This window comes from Rattus norvegicus, chromosome 2 (genome assembly GCF_036323735.1).
Source record: "Rattus norvegicus strain BN/NHsdMcwi chromosome 2, GRCr8, whole genome shotgun sequence".
Taxonomy (NCBI): domain Eukaryota; kingdom Metazoa; phylum Chordata; class Mammalia; order Rodentia; family Muridae; genus Rattus; species Rattus norvegicus.
This window is the reverse complement of record NC_086020.1, coordinates 151,958,797-151,973,457: the sequence shown is the minus strand read 5'-3', so window position 1 is coordinate 151,973,457 and position 14,661 is coordinate 151,958,797. Positions and strand designations below refer to the sequence as shown.

Genomic DNA, 14,661 nt, shown 5'->3' with positions numbered 1-14,661 from the left:
ACATTGTAGACTTTGGAAGAAGCTGGAGCGGCTTCTACAATGTTGCTAAGGGAAGTTAAGAATCCATGGCTCCTAATTAAGATTAATTCAATGTATCATGCATAAATTGGATCCTAGTGAGAGCAAATGTAGTAAAATAATTAAAAATGAAACTATTTTCTCAGAACAGCAACAACAAACCAAAGGAAACAAAGCAACAACAACAAAACCCCAAAAGCCAGGGAGGCTGTATGCTCGCCGCTCACGTGTTTCTCTTCAGTGGCAGCTGGAGAGCAGAGATGGGAAATCAAAACCAAAACCTTTCATGTGGTTGGCTCAATCTGGGCAGGGCAAATGGGACACCTGTGAGTAACAGAAAAGGAAGTCTCTTCGGGGAATGGAAGATAAGTCACCCAGGGGCAGGGCAGCAAAACCAGCCTGGAAGGAAATGACACATACCAGCGAAGGCTTGCGATTTGAAGTTGGAGTACCGGGAATCAGAATCGTCAAGAATTAGATTCAGGGGGCTGGGGATTTAGCTCAGTGGTTAGAGCGCTTACCTAGGAAGCGCAAGGCCCTGTGTTCGGTCCCCAGCTCCGAAAAAAAGAACCAAAAAAAAAAAAAAAAAAAAAAAAAAGAATTAGATTCAGGAGAGACAAACTGTATTTCAATCACTTATGTCTTTAAGAAGATTCCTCTTTAAGAATAAGAAGTTTAGGGAGACTTCCTGTGAAGGTCAAATCCTAAGAAACTTCCTAGTGAGAGTTTATTTTAAACATGGAGCTAGGAAGTGGATCTTCTGGAGATCATAGTCTGGGCACCCCTCCTTCCTATCCCAAAACCTACCTACAATTGTTTTTGTTTACCCATATTGGGCTGTTTTTGAATTCTAACTTTAAAAAAATGAATGTTCGCTCTTGCTCTTGCCTTCCTGCCCCTGCTGTGTTCTCCCATTCCCCTCCCCCCTCTCCTTCCATGTGCCCATGGCCAGCCTCTACTCCTCTACTCTTTCTCTCTCTGCCTCTATCACCCTAACTCACCTCCCCATTCCCTGAAAAACAAACAAACTAAAAAACCAAACAAAAAAAACCCTCTGTTCTATACTAAAATAAAAAAAGAAATGGATGTTCAAAATAATTCTAATTTCTAGTTGAGTAGCAGTGGCCTCTGTGCATCCAAGAGAGCCCAGGCTGGGTGTGCCCCCAAATCCTGTTATCACAAGCTCTGGGAGATCCCTTAGGGGCTCCCACTTGCCTGTGGTATCTCTTCTTAGTGTGGGTAGTTTTGGGGGTTGGGGTGATTGGACATTTAAAAAGATCTGGTTTTGTATGTTTCAAGGCAGAGGTGGGAATATTGTAGAATCTCCTAGCCAATTCTGAAGCACTGGTCTTTAACTCCTCCCACCTCTAAGCTGGTGCCAGTCACTTCTCATGTTGCTATGGAATTGAAAGTATGCGGTTAATTCCCTCCACTGTGAACTTCTCCAGGGCAGGGGCCAAGCCTAGTCATTACTGCATATCTGGTTCATCACAATGAATAACACGAAGTTGGTGTCTAATAAATATTTATTGAATAAATAAAAGCTCAGATGGTTGGAATGATCCTCACTTCTAACATGAGAAAGAATCTGTTATTTTATAAGGCATAGCTTAGATAAAATCTCTCCTTTCCCTCGTGTCTTATTCATTCTTTTGACCCTTTTGGCTCAGGGTATCTTCGGCTCTAACTACTAGCAACCCCGACAGAAGACTGGTCTAGCAAACTGGACCACCAGTGGTGTCTCCCTCGGCGCTTGAAATGAGTCTCCCAGGGAATGAGCCAAGAGACCTCCAACTAAAGACCAGCTGCACAGTTTGGGAAGTGGAGTGGACACAGCAGATTTGTCGCTTGCACATCCGAGCCATGTGAAGTCTTTAAACGAGGGTACTCCCAGCTCCCACAGGCCCAGTGAGCCAAACTGTGTGAGCCAGCTGCTTTCACTTTGCTGAGAGGAAACTGCTTTTCAGTGTTCCAGTGTACTTACTTGGCCAGATTTCCCCTGGGATGGTAATGAGGACAGTGAACGTTGGCTGTTCACAAACCCTACTTATAAATGAGCGATTCTAAACTCTAGCCTCCAGGGCCAGACAGTCTGAGTGAAGCCTGCTGGGGAAGTCGGCAGGGATAGCTGTCCTCTGGGGCTAGAAACTGCAGCTAAAGCAGGAATCTGCGCCCAGTGTTGCCAGGCCTGGTTTTTCAAGGGATGCCAGACACGCAGATTATATGGGCATTTCCCCGATTAAGCAAAACAAAACAGATCCAACTGAGCAGGCAGATGGAGCCCTAAACCGTTAGGTTTTTTGAAGTCTGCAGTTCAATCAGGTGAAGGAGCCTGGAAGGAGCCTGTCACCCTGTGACTGGCAACAGAACATTCCCATCCCTGTACCCCACACCACGGCTCTCTGAAATGAACCTTTATTCATTTTTTTGGTTGATTTTATTTTGTTGTTTTGTTTTTGTGTTGGCTTTATCCTTAGCTAGAAATTTTGAAAATTTTATGAGAACAAGGACCACATAAAGGTGAAGTAGTTGGTGCACATGTGGAAGTGAACGAGTAGCATTTGCATCCTAATGCCCTTGCAGGCAGCCTGACTCTGTTCTAAATGCTAACATCTGTATGCATGTGACTATGGGTGGGAGCTTATGGACATAAACATGCATGAATGTTTATTTTTTAATCACTGATGATTAGTATCTGCTTTAAGAATATATTTTTGTCCTAGATTGGGTTTGAGTTTTGTATTTTTTTCCCTTCATCATAACCATGGGATAGAAAGCATCCTGTGCCCGGGGTTGCTTTGTTTTGAGTGTGGGGAAATGGGAATCCATTTCAGGCTTTGATCCCTGGACCAGAATATTTTCTGCCTCACACTGAGGTCACAGACAGGACATGGGAATAGAGCACATGCAGAGATCCTGCACCGGCCCACGCAAAGGCCATCTTTCAGGGTTTCTGGCATGACTGCTTTATACATACATTATATATATATTATATATATCATATATATATCATATATTATATTAAAAACTAGACAATACCATTTCTGCTCTGTTGTGTGTCTTGGTGCATGGAGAAGCTGGAGAATTATGCTGCAAAGTTGAACTATTAGTAATTTTGATGTGATTAAAGTGGAATTCCTTTTCTCAAAATTTCTGTGAATAGTGATTAAGTTTAATGTCTATGAAATACCTGGAAGAGGGACTAGAAAAAATGGCTCAGTGGGTTCTGAGCACTTACTGCTCTTAGAGAGGACCAAGAGTTTGGTTCCCAGCATCCAAGTTGGCCACTTACAACTGCCTGTAACTCCAGCTTCAGGGGATCTGACACCCTTTTGTAGCCTCCAGGGACACAGACAAACAGACAGACAGACATAATAAATGACCACTGGAAAAGTACCCTTCTAGAAATCAGAAAAGAACTCAAAAGCTAGTACCTAGTATTACTATCACCTTATACTATTAAGTCAATAGTATACTATTACTTCAAACTACATTTATGATTTAAATATTGATACTATGAGCAAGGCTTGGGCTCAGCAGTGTCAGCATTCCCTGTATGCCTCTTTGAAATGTGGGGACTCAAAGCTGCCCTAGATGTGCTGCATACTGTATTACAGTACCCCTGGTTCTGCACACACCTTGCCACTGTGGAGGGAGACACACTGCTTTACAACTCTATAACATACACTTCGTGCTTATGGCTTTTTATATTTTACAACGCCTCTAAATAGTGAGCCAAAACTTGAATTATTTTGCACTATGGATATAATATTCCATATATCTATGTTCCATCTGCACTCTTATTACTTGATACACATTTTTGAATCATCTTAATTGAGAAAAAAAAGACACTTAGTCGCCTTCTAAAAGTAAGATATGAAGAGATCCATAACTCCAGTTCTAGGAGACTGGAACCCTCTTCTGACCTTTATGTGCTTCAGGCACATATGTGGAACACACACACACACACACACACACACACACACACACACACACAGGCAAAACATTGATAGACATAAAAACAAAAATGAATAAAAATTTTGAAAATAAAAAACTCAATATCATGTGTCTTGTAAATTTTGCCATATCATTCCATTATCATAGAGTTGGACATAAATAAGAAATGGAAGTTTAAAATGTGCCCCTTATAAATCATTAAAGCCATCCTTGGTATCATTGTGGCTCTTTGAGGCCACTCTCTTGAGAAACTCAAATCAAATCAGGTGGTACTGAGTGATTTTGAGAAGTAGAAACGTGAACTGGGGTTGTAGCAGGTGAACCTAGCAGAATGCAGTAATAGAACATTGCTAAGAAAGGCCTCTAGGTCCCACACCCTGGCCTTCAAAATGAAGACTTTTTAATCAGTCTGTGTAATTACTATCTGGCTTTTTAATTTTGACCATGAAGATGGAGTCTACATGATGTCTTTGAAAATGTTTACGAGCCTTAGGTATGTGGCTTTCCTAGCATATACCTGGACCAGTTTCCAGTCTCCCTTTTACCTTTAAGTAAAATAAAACAAAATGTAGGTGTCGTTGCCATGGTGAGCGTGTTGGTAGTCAGAGGGCAGCTTTCAGAGGTTGGCTTCCACCTTTTATGACACTGAGGTGTGTCTCTCGTTTCTGCGGCTGTGCTAATGGTGTGTTCCAGCTGGTTGGACTGAGAGCTTCTGTGTGATTCTCCAGTCTCCGACTTCCCATGTAACAGTGGAAGTCAGGAGACTAGAGATGTGCACCGCTGCTTCTGCTTTCTATGCAGTAGATTCCAGTCAGCAAACTTGGGGCAGCGGCCTTGCTCAGCAAGTGCCTTTTTCACCATAAGCTCTCCTTCCTTCCTTTCTTCCTTTCTTTCTTTCTTCCTTCCTTCCTTCCTTCCTCTCTTTCTTCCTTCCTTCCTTTCTTTCTTTCTTTCTTCCTTTCTTTCTTTCTTTCTTTCTTCCTTTCTTTTTTTCTTTCTATACACCCAGCCACATTTAGTGAACAACCATTGCACTGCCAAACCTTGTGTTTAGCATGGAAAATGGGTTTTGAGGAAGACAATGATGTTACCCTAGCTGGGTCCTGGTCTAGTTAGCTCTTCTAATGCATTGAGATAAGCAGAGTAGAAAGTCACATGGGCAATGACCAAGCATTTCCCAGAACACCATGGAAGTGCAGAGTTAAATATTTGACCCTCCTGTGGGATCTAAGCAAGCCTTTTTTTTTTTTTGACAAGAGGGATTACATTTGAAAAGGCACCGACAAGCCTGTGGACACAAACAGGCGAATCTCCCCGTCTTATTCATAATGTGAAATAGGAAGATGTTTTTCTTATTAGGTCATTTAGAAGATAAACACTAAGGAATGTGTTTATATGTGAGAATCATATGTCTACATATTCAGAGATTTAGAGGGAGGCTGTGACAAGTAATAGATATGATTCTGTGCATTCCTGGTTACATTCCCAAAGGAAACATATGTATATGTCCACACACAAAATTATACACAAGTGTTCATAGTGTTTTATTAATAATAGTCAGAATTGGAAACATTTTCATATGAATGAACAAATAGACTATATTAGGCCTCCACAATGCACCATTATTTGGCAATAAAAAGAAATGAAATGTTAAAGTCAAATGTGATGGTGCCTAGCTGTAATTCCAGTACTGAGAAGGCAGAGGCTGGAGGATTGTTGCAAGTTCCAGGCCAAGCTTGTCTACATAGTGAGTTTTAAGGCCACCCAGGGATACATAGACTCTCTTTCAAAATAAAAAAAAAAACTAGGCAGCAAACAACCACACCCCAAACAAAAGCCAAACATAAACAATAAAAGAAAGGAAATATTACTATATGCTACAATATGGACGAACCTCGAAATGTTAGGTCAAGTGAGTCAGCGACAACAGGTACAATGTTGCATGATTCTATACATGTTAAATGTCTAGAGATTGTAACAGATGTGAAAGCCCGTGGGCTTCTATGAGAGGTTGGGGTGAGGATGAGAGTGTCAGTGGTTACTAGGTTTCTTTTTCTCTACTAAGGAAAATGTTCAAGGTTGGTTCTGATTTCTGTGGAAAATGTCATTAGCCAAAGTACTGGGAAGGAAAGCGTTTATTTCTGCTTCCAGATTATAGTCCATCATCTAAGGAAACCTAGGAAGGAACGTGAGGCAGAAACATCATCTTAGCTAGGGTTACTATTGCTGCGATGAAACCCCATGACCAAGGGAAACTCATGAAGCAAAGGGTTTATTTCATTCACAGTTCTGTATCACAGTTCACTATCAAAAGCAGTGACAGGAACTCAAGTGGGGCAGGAACCTGGAGGCAGGAGCTGATGCAGAGGCCATGGAGGGTTGCTGCTTACTGGCTTGCTCCCTATGACTTGTTCAGCCTGCTTTCTTATAGAACTCAAGACCTCCAGCCCAGGGATGGCACCACCCACATTAATCACTAGTTAGGATAATGCTTTCTGGCTTGCCTACAGGCCAAACTAATGGAGGAATTTCCTCAACTGAGGTTCCCTCCTCTCAGTTGATTTTAGATTGTGACAAGTTGACATAAAATTATACAGCACAAACATGGAGGCAGGAATTAAGCAGAGTCTGTAGGTGACTGCTGCTTGCTGGCTTGTTCATTTGCTTTCTCACATAGTCCATGCCGGTAGGCCAGGGATGGCACTACCCACTGTGGGCTGGGCTTTGCTATAATAATCAACAAAATGATCCATAGACATATCCCAGGCCAGTCTGGTGAAGGTGACTCTTCAGTTGAGGCTCTCTCTTCGCAGTTGTGTTAAGTTGACAACTGTGAATAGTTATCACAAAGATTTCCTGAAACTGGGCTGCATACATAGCTCAGTGGCAGGACACTAACATAAGCATTTACCATATGGGCTACATGTTTGAAATATAGAAATTTTGCTTTGCAATGCATGGAAATAATCAAAGTGTGGGATGGGGAAAGAAGTGTGTCACTTGCCCCAGCACTGCCTTGCACAAAGCCCTGGGGTGTAGAGAAAAGACAGCAAATTAGCAATGGCTAATTGTAATTCTGTAATTTTATGGGATGTGGGTTATATTGCAACAAAGCAACTTCCACACAGCGATGGAGAACAGTTTCAGAGCAGAATCTAGGCATGTTTCCAATTAATAATTCCAATTAATTCTTATAGTACTCAATGAGATAGGTACCATGGCAGGAAGGAATGCCCCAGTTTAAACTAACTGACTTTGGAAGCTCCCAGAGGAAACTACCCAGGCCACACAGCCAGTCGGCTGAACCCCTGGCTCTTGAACGCACACTTAATTTTATCCTGTGCTCTTTTGGTTACGAAACCATTAAGAGCTTTGGTTTTCAGTTTGAGATAAACCTGGGTTTTGATCTTGACCCCGATGCTTCCCAGTCAAGTGATCCTGGGCCAACTACTGAAGTTGGTTTTCTGATACGTCCAGCAGAGATGATTATAGTGCTTAGCTCATGGGATTGGTGTTTTGCACTGGGACTATCTATAGTAAGCTGTTATTAACTATGAAGTTCTTTTATGTCGTGTTATCACTGGGTTGAGAACTGAAAAGCACTATACAAACCAACACAGCAGGCAACCAAGTGCTGTAGCAACTTGAAGAGTCAGCTTATTATTTCTGTAAGGGCGGAATTTTGTTTCCTATATAGAAATGCCCCAGTCAACCAGTGCTCGGGCATGCTACCTCTTATATAATAACACAATTCAAAGTACAAAAAGAGTCAAAGTTTTAAATGAGGATAAAAGTATTTAGCACGTGGGCTCCATGTTTGAAATGTGGGAATTTGGCTTTGCAATGCATGAAAATAAGCTAAGTGTGGGATGGGAAAGAAATGTGTCACTTGCCCAGTACTGGCCTGCCAGGGCAGGGTGACCTCACACGAGAAGAAAAAGGCCAGTCATTTCCAAACTAATCTAATTTTAAATTTTTCGATTTTTCAAGTCTTTGTGTAGAGACATATTTATTCTTTGAAGAAGGAAAAACAAGACAAAACAAAGCCCAGCACCATCAGTGCTAAGGGAAACCATGTCAGTTCTGCTGGCGGATGCCGACTGCTCCCTGCCACTGGAGCTCATTTGGAAGGTAGGGAAGTTAGTCAAAGCCATTGTGGTTCTCTGGCTGCCCGGTGGTTTCTTTGAACACAGTTTGTGACTAGAATTTATTTTTTATGTTTTATTTTGGGCTTGGCACAGATTGCTGGGGTGTGATTCAGCTCCGTCTCTCATCTCTGATTACTTTCCTGCTAACTCAATGAACCTGCTCTGGGGTTTCTATACAGTGGGGAACCCACCACACCATTGGTTTGCCCGATCAGATCATCTTTGATTCCTCCTCTTCTCTCCCACAGCCAGTCGGTGGGAGCCCTCTGTAGGCTTCCTCTGAATTGCCTTTAGTCTCCTTGCTTCTCTTAAATCCTTTACCACAGACCAAGTTGCCTCCTCTATCGCCTGCTGGGGCCAATACCACAGCCTTCTAAATGTTCTCTTGGTTTCTGTCCTGTTCCACACAGCCAGTTCTCCAAAGAGCAACTTGAGGGAGATTTGTTTAAATGGCTAATCATTTCAGTCACCTTCCTAAAGGCTGACTTTAGGTTTTTTAAAAAACAAACAAACAAACAAACAAACAAACAAAAAACAAAACAAAAACCCAAACACAATTAATTAGAAGTTTCTCAAAGGGTCAATGGTTATTAATCATCAGGGAAGATGAAATGGAAGCTACAATGAGATTCTGCTATGCATCACAAAATGGCTCAAGCGTGACCAGTACTATATAGTGTGAGGAAGTGGATGAGCTAGAATTTCTATACGGTGCCAATGGATGGCAATCCATCATGAGTCTGGAAAGTTGGTTAGCAGTATATCTCAGTGTGTTCTTTCTGTCTTAGTCACTGTTTACTGCTGTGAAGACACACCATGACCAAGGAAACATGTAGAAGAAAGCACTTTATTAGGGGCTTGCTTACGGTTTCAGAGGGTAGTCTATGACCATCATGGCGGGGAGCATGGCAGCAGAGAGGAGCTTCAGCTGAGCTTACACCTTTACTATGAGCAGCAGGGAGAGAGAGACCAGGCTGGTGTGGCCTTTTGAAACCTCAAGTGCACTCCAGTCACACCTTCTCCAGCAATGCTACACATCCTAATCCTTCCTAAATAGTTCACTGGAAATTAAGCAAATATATAGGCCTTTGAAGATGATTCCCAGGCAAACCACTGATTAAAAAAAAATCCATACCTAGATAGATACCCAGAGTAGATGGCTCCTTGTATCCATGTGAAGATGTTGAAGTATTTACTGCTGTAGTTGCCAGAATGAATCTTAGGCCTCCCAGGCTTAAAACTGAGGTGAGCTGAAGTCTCATGCAATCACCAGGTTTATTCCAAGCATCAGACCATTTATACTCTGAGGGTTAAGAGGAGTCACCTGAGTGAAGTGTACAATCATAAGGACAAGCCTCCTGGGGCACGGCATGCTTTCCCACAGAGGTATATGCATATCAACAGCTGAAGTAAACTCACTCTTACTCACTACCCCTGGGAGGAGCATGCCAACACATCCCAGAACAATTCTGTATTACGGAGGAGCAGAGGTCGCAGAACTGCTCCATTTTTGGACTGTGTTCCGACCGACACTGAAGAATATTCCCACTCGTCTGGGGGACAGTTGAGTGCTGAAGTGTAGGATCAGCCCTCGGGAGACCCTGGAATCAATGTCTGAGTCGGGTCATGGTCCGTTTTCCTTTGCTTATGCCTAACTACTCTTCGCAGTCTTTTAGGACAAATAATTTCATTTTATTATTTTGTGTATGTGGCTATTTTACCCAAGTGTACATGTATTGTGTGGGTGCAGGGTGCAGGGAGGCTAGAAGAGGGTGTCAGATCTTCTGGGACTGGAGTTACAGACAGTTGTCAGCTGCCGTGTGGGTGGCAGGGATCGAACCTGAGTCCTCTGGGAGAGCAGGCAGTGCTTTTAACAACTGACCTCTTTCATTACTACATTTGGGTCCTTCACAACCTCTTCCACCATTTGAAAATTTGTTATTTCCTTATTACTAAGCGATTTCCTGACCTCCACCTCCACAAATATCAGTCTCATTAGATAGATCAGAGGAGTTTTTTAGTGTTAGTCACTGTACCTGCAGCACTCAGAACATGGCAACCAGAGGATTTAGATACTCGTTACATAAGGTTGGTAGCTCAACAGTAGAGCACTTTTCCAGCATGGGAGGCCCCAGGTTCAATTCCAACCGTGCAAAAACAAAAGTCACAACAAACCACAACCAGGTATTTCTTCTATAAATTGATATTACCTTCAAGTATTTAATGGAAGTTATACATTTGAGTGTTTATAAGTTAGGATGGTGTTCAAAGTATCTCAAATGGAAACACAGTTATCACGGTGCAACTATCTTTCTGGGCAGGTGTATTTACCATTCATCCACAGATTCTTCCTTTATTTACTCCATAAACAAGCAAATACTACAAGCAGAAAATTTATAAGTTAGCAAATAATGTCTAGGGATACCATGAGGGCTGATTGAAAATACAGGAGACAAAACTGTAATGACCGATGGTATCACAAAGCTGGCTAGAGCAGAGAAGGGGTCTTGCTCCCTGTGAGACTGAGAGAGGAGTGTGGAGGGAGTGCAGGCGACTATGGACTAGCAAACGGAAAGAGCTCTGCTGCATGGCTTCTACTGCCGTTAAATCAGAGTCAGGATCACGTGCTGAAGAGGAGAGAGGCACAAATACTCGAGGAAACTGAGGAATCCCACTGTTTACTCACTCTCAGTAATGTAGGGCTCAACTTCCTCAGCATGTGAGCAGCTGCCGGTCCGCCTGGGCTTTCAACTGCAGACCTTGCATTGACAGTTACATTACATTGCAGGCAGTGAGGGGCCCGGGCTTGTAGGCTGTGAATAAACTGTAAGTAGAATGGGAGCCTGGTGGAATCTGAGAGAGGAGAGGAGTGAGTGCCAAGAGTCTTTGCTCTTCATGCCTCTCTCCTCTTCAGCATGGATCCTGCCTCCTGATTTAGAGGCAGTAGAAGCCATCCAGGAGAGCCCTAAACTTTTCCATTTGCTCACCCTTAAAGTCACCTGCACTCCCCGCCTTTCTCAGTCCCACACACAGGATAAGACAGATGGGATAAAGTTGTCGTTACATTGTTAGCGTGCATCATAGATGGCCTTGAACAACAACTGGCAACCATGATGGGTGTGTTTTGTCTGCTTTATGCCATGGCTCTTTCCTTCTTTTCTTCCTTTCCCAGGTCTTTTTGTTCTAGCTCCACCCCCCACACCTTTTTCTTCTCCCTTCTCTTTCTTCTCTCTCTCTCTCTCTCTCTCTCTCTCTCTCTCTCTCTCTCTCTCTCCCACTCCATTCCTCCCTTCTCTCCCTCCCTCTTCCCTCCCTCCTCCCCCTTCCTCCCTTATCCCTCCCTCACTCACCCCTCTCTTACACACGCATGCACACACATGCGCGCGCACGCACACACACACACGCATGCATACACGCATACACATTATCCCTTCTCTGTTCAAATTACATGATCCTAAAGATACCATCAGTGCCAGTATCCTCCTTCCTGAGGATAGAGGCGAGTTCTGACTCTAGATCTCGCACTGGCCAATCCAACGAGCATCATCATCCAGTGAGCTCAAGTCAACCCAGCCCAAAGTCTCTTCTGAAGATTTTTGCAATTTAGGGCTGGCTTACAAAGTCATCCCTCACCTCCACACCAGAGGATGCCTAGCAAAGCCAAATCTCAAGGATGTACAGACCCCACCCTTGCCAGAATCAAACTGTTCTTTTGTTGTTGTTGGTTCTGTGTGGCCCTGGCTGTCCTGGAACTCACTCTGTAGACCAGACTGCCCTCAAACTTAGAGCTCTGCCTGCCTCTGCCTCTCGAGTGCTGGGATTAAAAGCATGCACCCACCACTAGCCAGATAGCCTGGCCTTAACAACTCATGTATACCTGTTTTGGTCTTCATTTCTTTTCTTCCTCTTCCTTGCTTCCTTTGCCCATTCCGGTCATTATGTAATGTTCCCCTGGCTTGAAATGTCTTTTTTACTTAGCCATTAAGATTATTTACAGAATGCCAGATCCTGCGGTTAGAATGTGGTGGCAGAGTGCTCGCCAGCTTCAGCGAATGGTATTAAAAAGACGTGGAGGCGAGAAAGTACACACCATGTTTAAGGATTAACAAATAATCTTATTTGGCTGGAGCTGAGGAAGAGTGGGAACAGAAATAACTACAAACCGATCTCATGGTGCGCTAATGGTGGGGCACACGAAATGAAAAGTGGTACGTGGATTTGTACTGGACACATTGCTTTAAAAAAATAAAAAATAAAAAATAAAAAGGACGGCAACGTGAACTGAATCACAGAGCAGCCATGTGGCAACTCCAGTGTGCTGTTCTCAAAGCAATTAGGTGCTTCAGAAAGAATGAGCACACCTCCAGCCTTCTGCATTATCAGCACAGAACTGAATGTGAAGGAACCATGGGCAGCCATCTCAAGGAAGATGTGAGGATGTGGATAGCTGGCCACAGACAGATTGAGTTGTACACAGTTGTTGAGCCTCGGGTTTATGGGTTTGGTGCAGTGGCTGCAGTGGCTGCAGTGGCTGCAGTGGCTGCAGTGGCTGCAGTGGGTGCTTCTTCCCTATTCCTTTGGCTTTTGGAGAAGAGCTTTCCCTCGTTGGTAGTCCCAGCTTTCACAGGAATATGATCTCTTGTCAAGAATGTACCGCAGTCAATGAGGCAGAGCATCATGAAGAGATTGAAGTGGAAGTGAGTGGCTTTGTGTTTAGAATAGACTAGATCTGAACCAATACTCTGACCTCAATGATAAAGGATGATAAAGGATGCCTCATAAAAGGCCAGAGGCAAATAGTGTGGCTTTGTAACCAGGTACTAGTGAAAGAGGCAGAGGGTGCTTTCTAAGCTTAAAGGTGTTGGAAGAAAAGTTTAAAGGTAGAATGTATTTGACATTAAAAACTACAAATTTCTTTAGATATCGTGTTGCCTGGATCAAATTTGAAATAAACTTAGGAAAAAAAACTGCACTAATATGAAATGCAGTCAATACTTATACAAGCAGCTTATGGAAGAGAAATTAAATTTAAAAAAAGTGGCAGAATAAAATTTCTGAGCAACTACATTAGGTCAGCTTGTGTTGGATCCTTTTCAGACATTCAGCTAAAAGAAACTTACAAGGTGGATAGACTTCTGGTAGACCCAGGGGAAGCTGAGAGTCAGGAGTGTATATGTGAGTTGAGTAAGACATCCCTTCCAGCACCACCTTAGCCAAAGAAATTTCTGAACCTGTTTCCTCTTCCAGACACTTCCGCCATTCTCTGCTGGCCAATACTCGGGGGAATCTGATCCCTTTTAGGGCAGCAGGTAAGTCCCAAGTAGCGTGTGACATGCTCTCCATGTGGGATCCATGGTGTGGTTGCAGTGATTGGTTTAGGATGCACACATGTTAAAGTCCAGCTACTGCAGTGAGAGAAAAATGGTCTCAGGGGCTTTGGGGACATGATTTCTCCTGATTAGAGAGCACCCTGCCCTTTCCTTTTACTTATGGCAAGATCTCAATATGTAGTCGAGAGTGGCTTTTAACTCATTGTATTGTTCAGGGTAGCCTCAAAGTCATAACCCTTCTGCCTGTGACTTCTGAGGGCTGCAATTACATGAACACCTCACCCTGACCTGCAGCTAGTGCCTTTCTTGCCTATTCATGCTTTTGTCACCCAAAAGAGTGATTGACATCTCCCAATTACATAGATTAGTGTAGAACCAAGAGCCCTCAAAAACAAAACAAAACAAAACAAAAACCAACCAACCAAACAAAAAAAACAAAAAAAAAAAAAACAAAAAAAAGTGAAATTCTCATTAAATTCACCACCCCCGACCAAATGGCTTTAAATGAAGGCTTCAGTTTTGGAGAGATGGTACCTTTCTTAGTGTTTAGTCCTGTGAAGACTGGGTATTCCATGCTCACAAAATAGCAGATGAAGACCAATGAAGCATAAGTGAAATTAATTGATTAACTCACATTTCATGGAGAAAGGTTCAGTTCTCTTAGCAAAGAAAGGTGTGAATATTTATTGAGATTGAGGCCCCATTAAAAAAAAACAGTACAGAAACAGAAAAGCTGCTGCTCCCCCCGAATGGAAACAAGCAAAGAGGAGATATTGTGTTAAGTGCAGCTATACTTTTCTGATTTTTGAGAAAATAAACTGCCATCACTTATAATTATTATTACATTTATTTATTTCTTTATCTTGTTGAGGGGGATGACTCTCACAGCTTGTGTATAGAGGTCAGAAAAGACAACTTGCAGGGGTCAGTTCTCTTCTTCCACTATGTGGGTTCTGGGGACCGATCTCATGTCCTCAGGCTTGGCATCCTAAGCATTTTGAATTGCTGAGCTACATTGATGGCCCTGCCACAGCCTTTACATATTTTTGAAATTATTTTTATTTAATATGTATGAATGTTTTGGCTGCATGTGTGTATGTGCACTGCATGATGCATGCCTGATAGGTGAGGAAGCCAGAAAAAAAGTGCTGGGTATTGCGATAAATATTAAATAATCCAGAACCTCTCCGTGGGGCCGCATGGTATTG

The 14,661-nt window shown here is 42.8% G+C and overlaps 1 long non-coding RNA gene across 3 annotated transcripts in view; it reads left to right on the top strand.

The window, feature by feature from the left end:
• The window catches only part of LOC102554278 (uncharacterized), a 105,440-nt gene extending 91,570 nt beyond the window's left edge, over positions 1–13,870 (top strand). For all 3 annotated transcript variants that reach the window (XR_005500996.2, XR_010063823.1, XR_005500995.2), the window contains one exon: positions 1,689–13,870. This is a non-coding gene — a long non-coding RNA (uncharacterized LOC102554278). The remainder of the gene's footprint in view (positions 1–1,688) is intronic.
• The last annotated feature ends 791 nt before the right edge of the window (positions 13,871–14,661 follow it).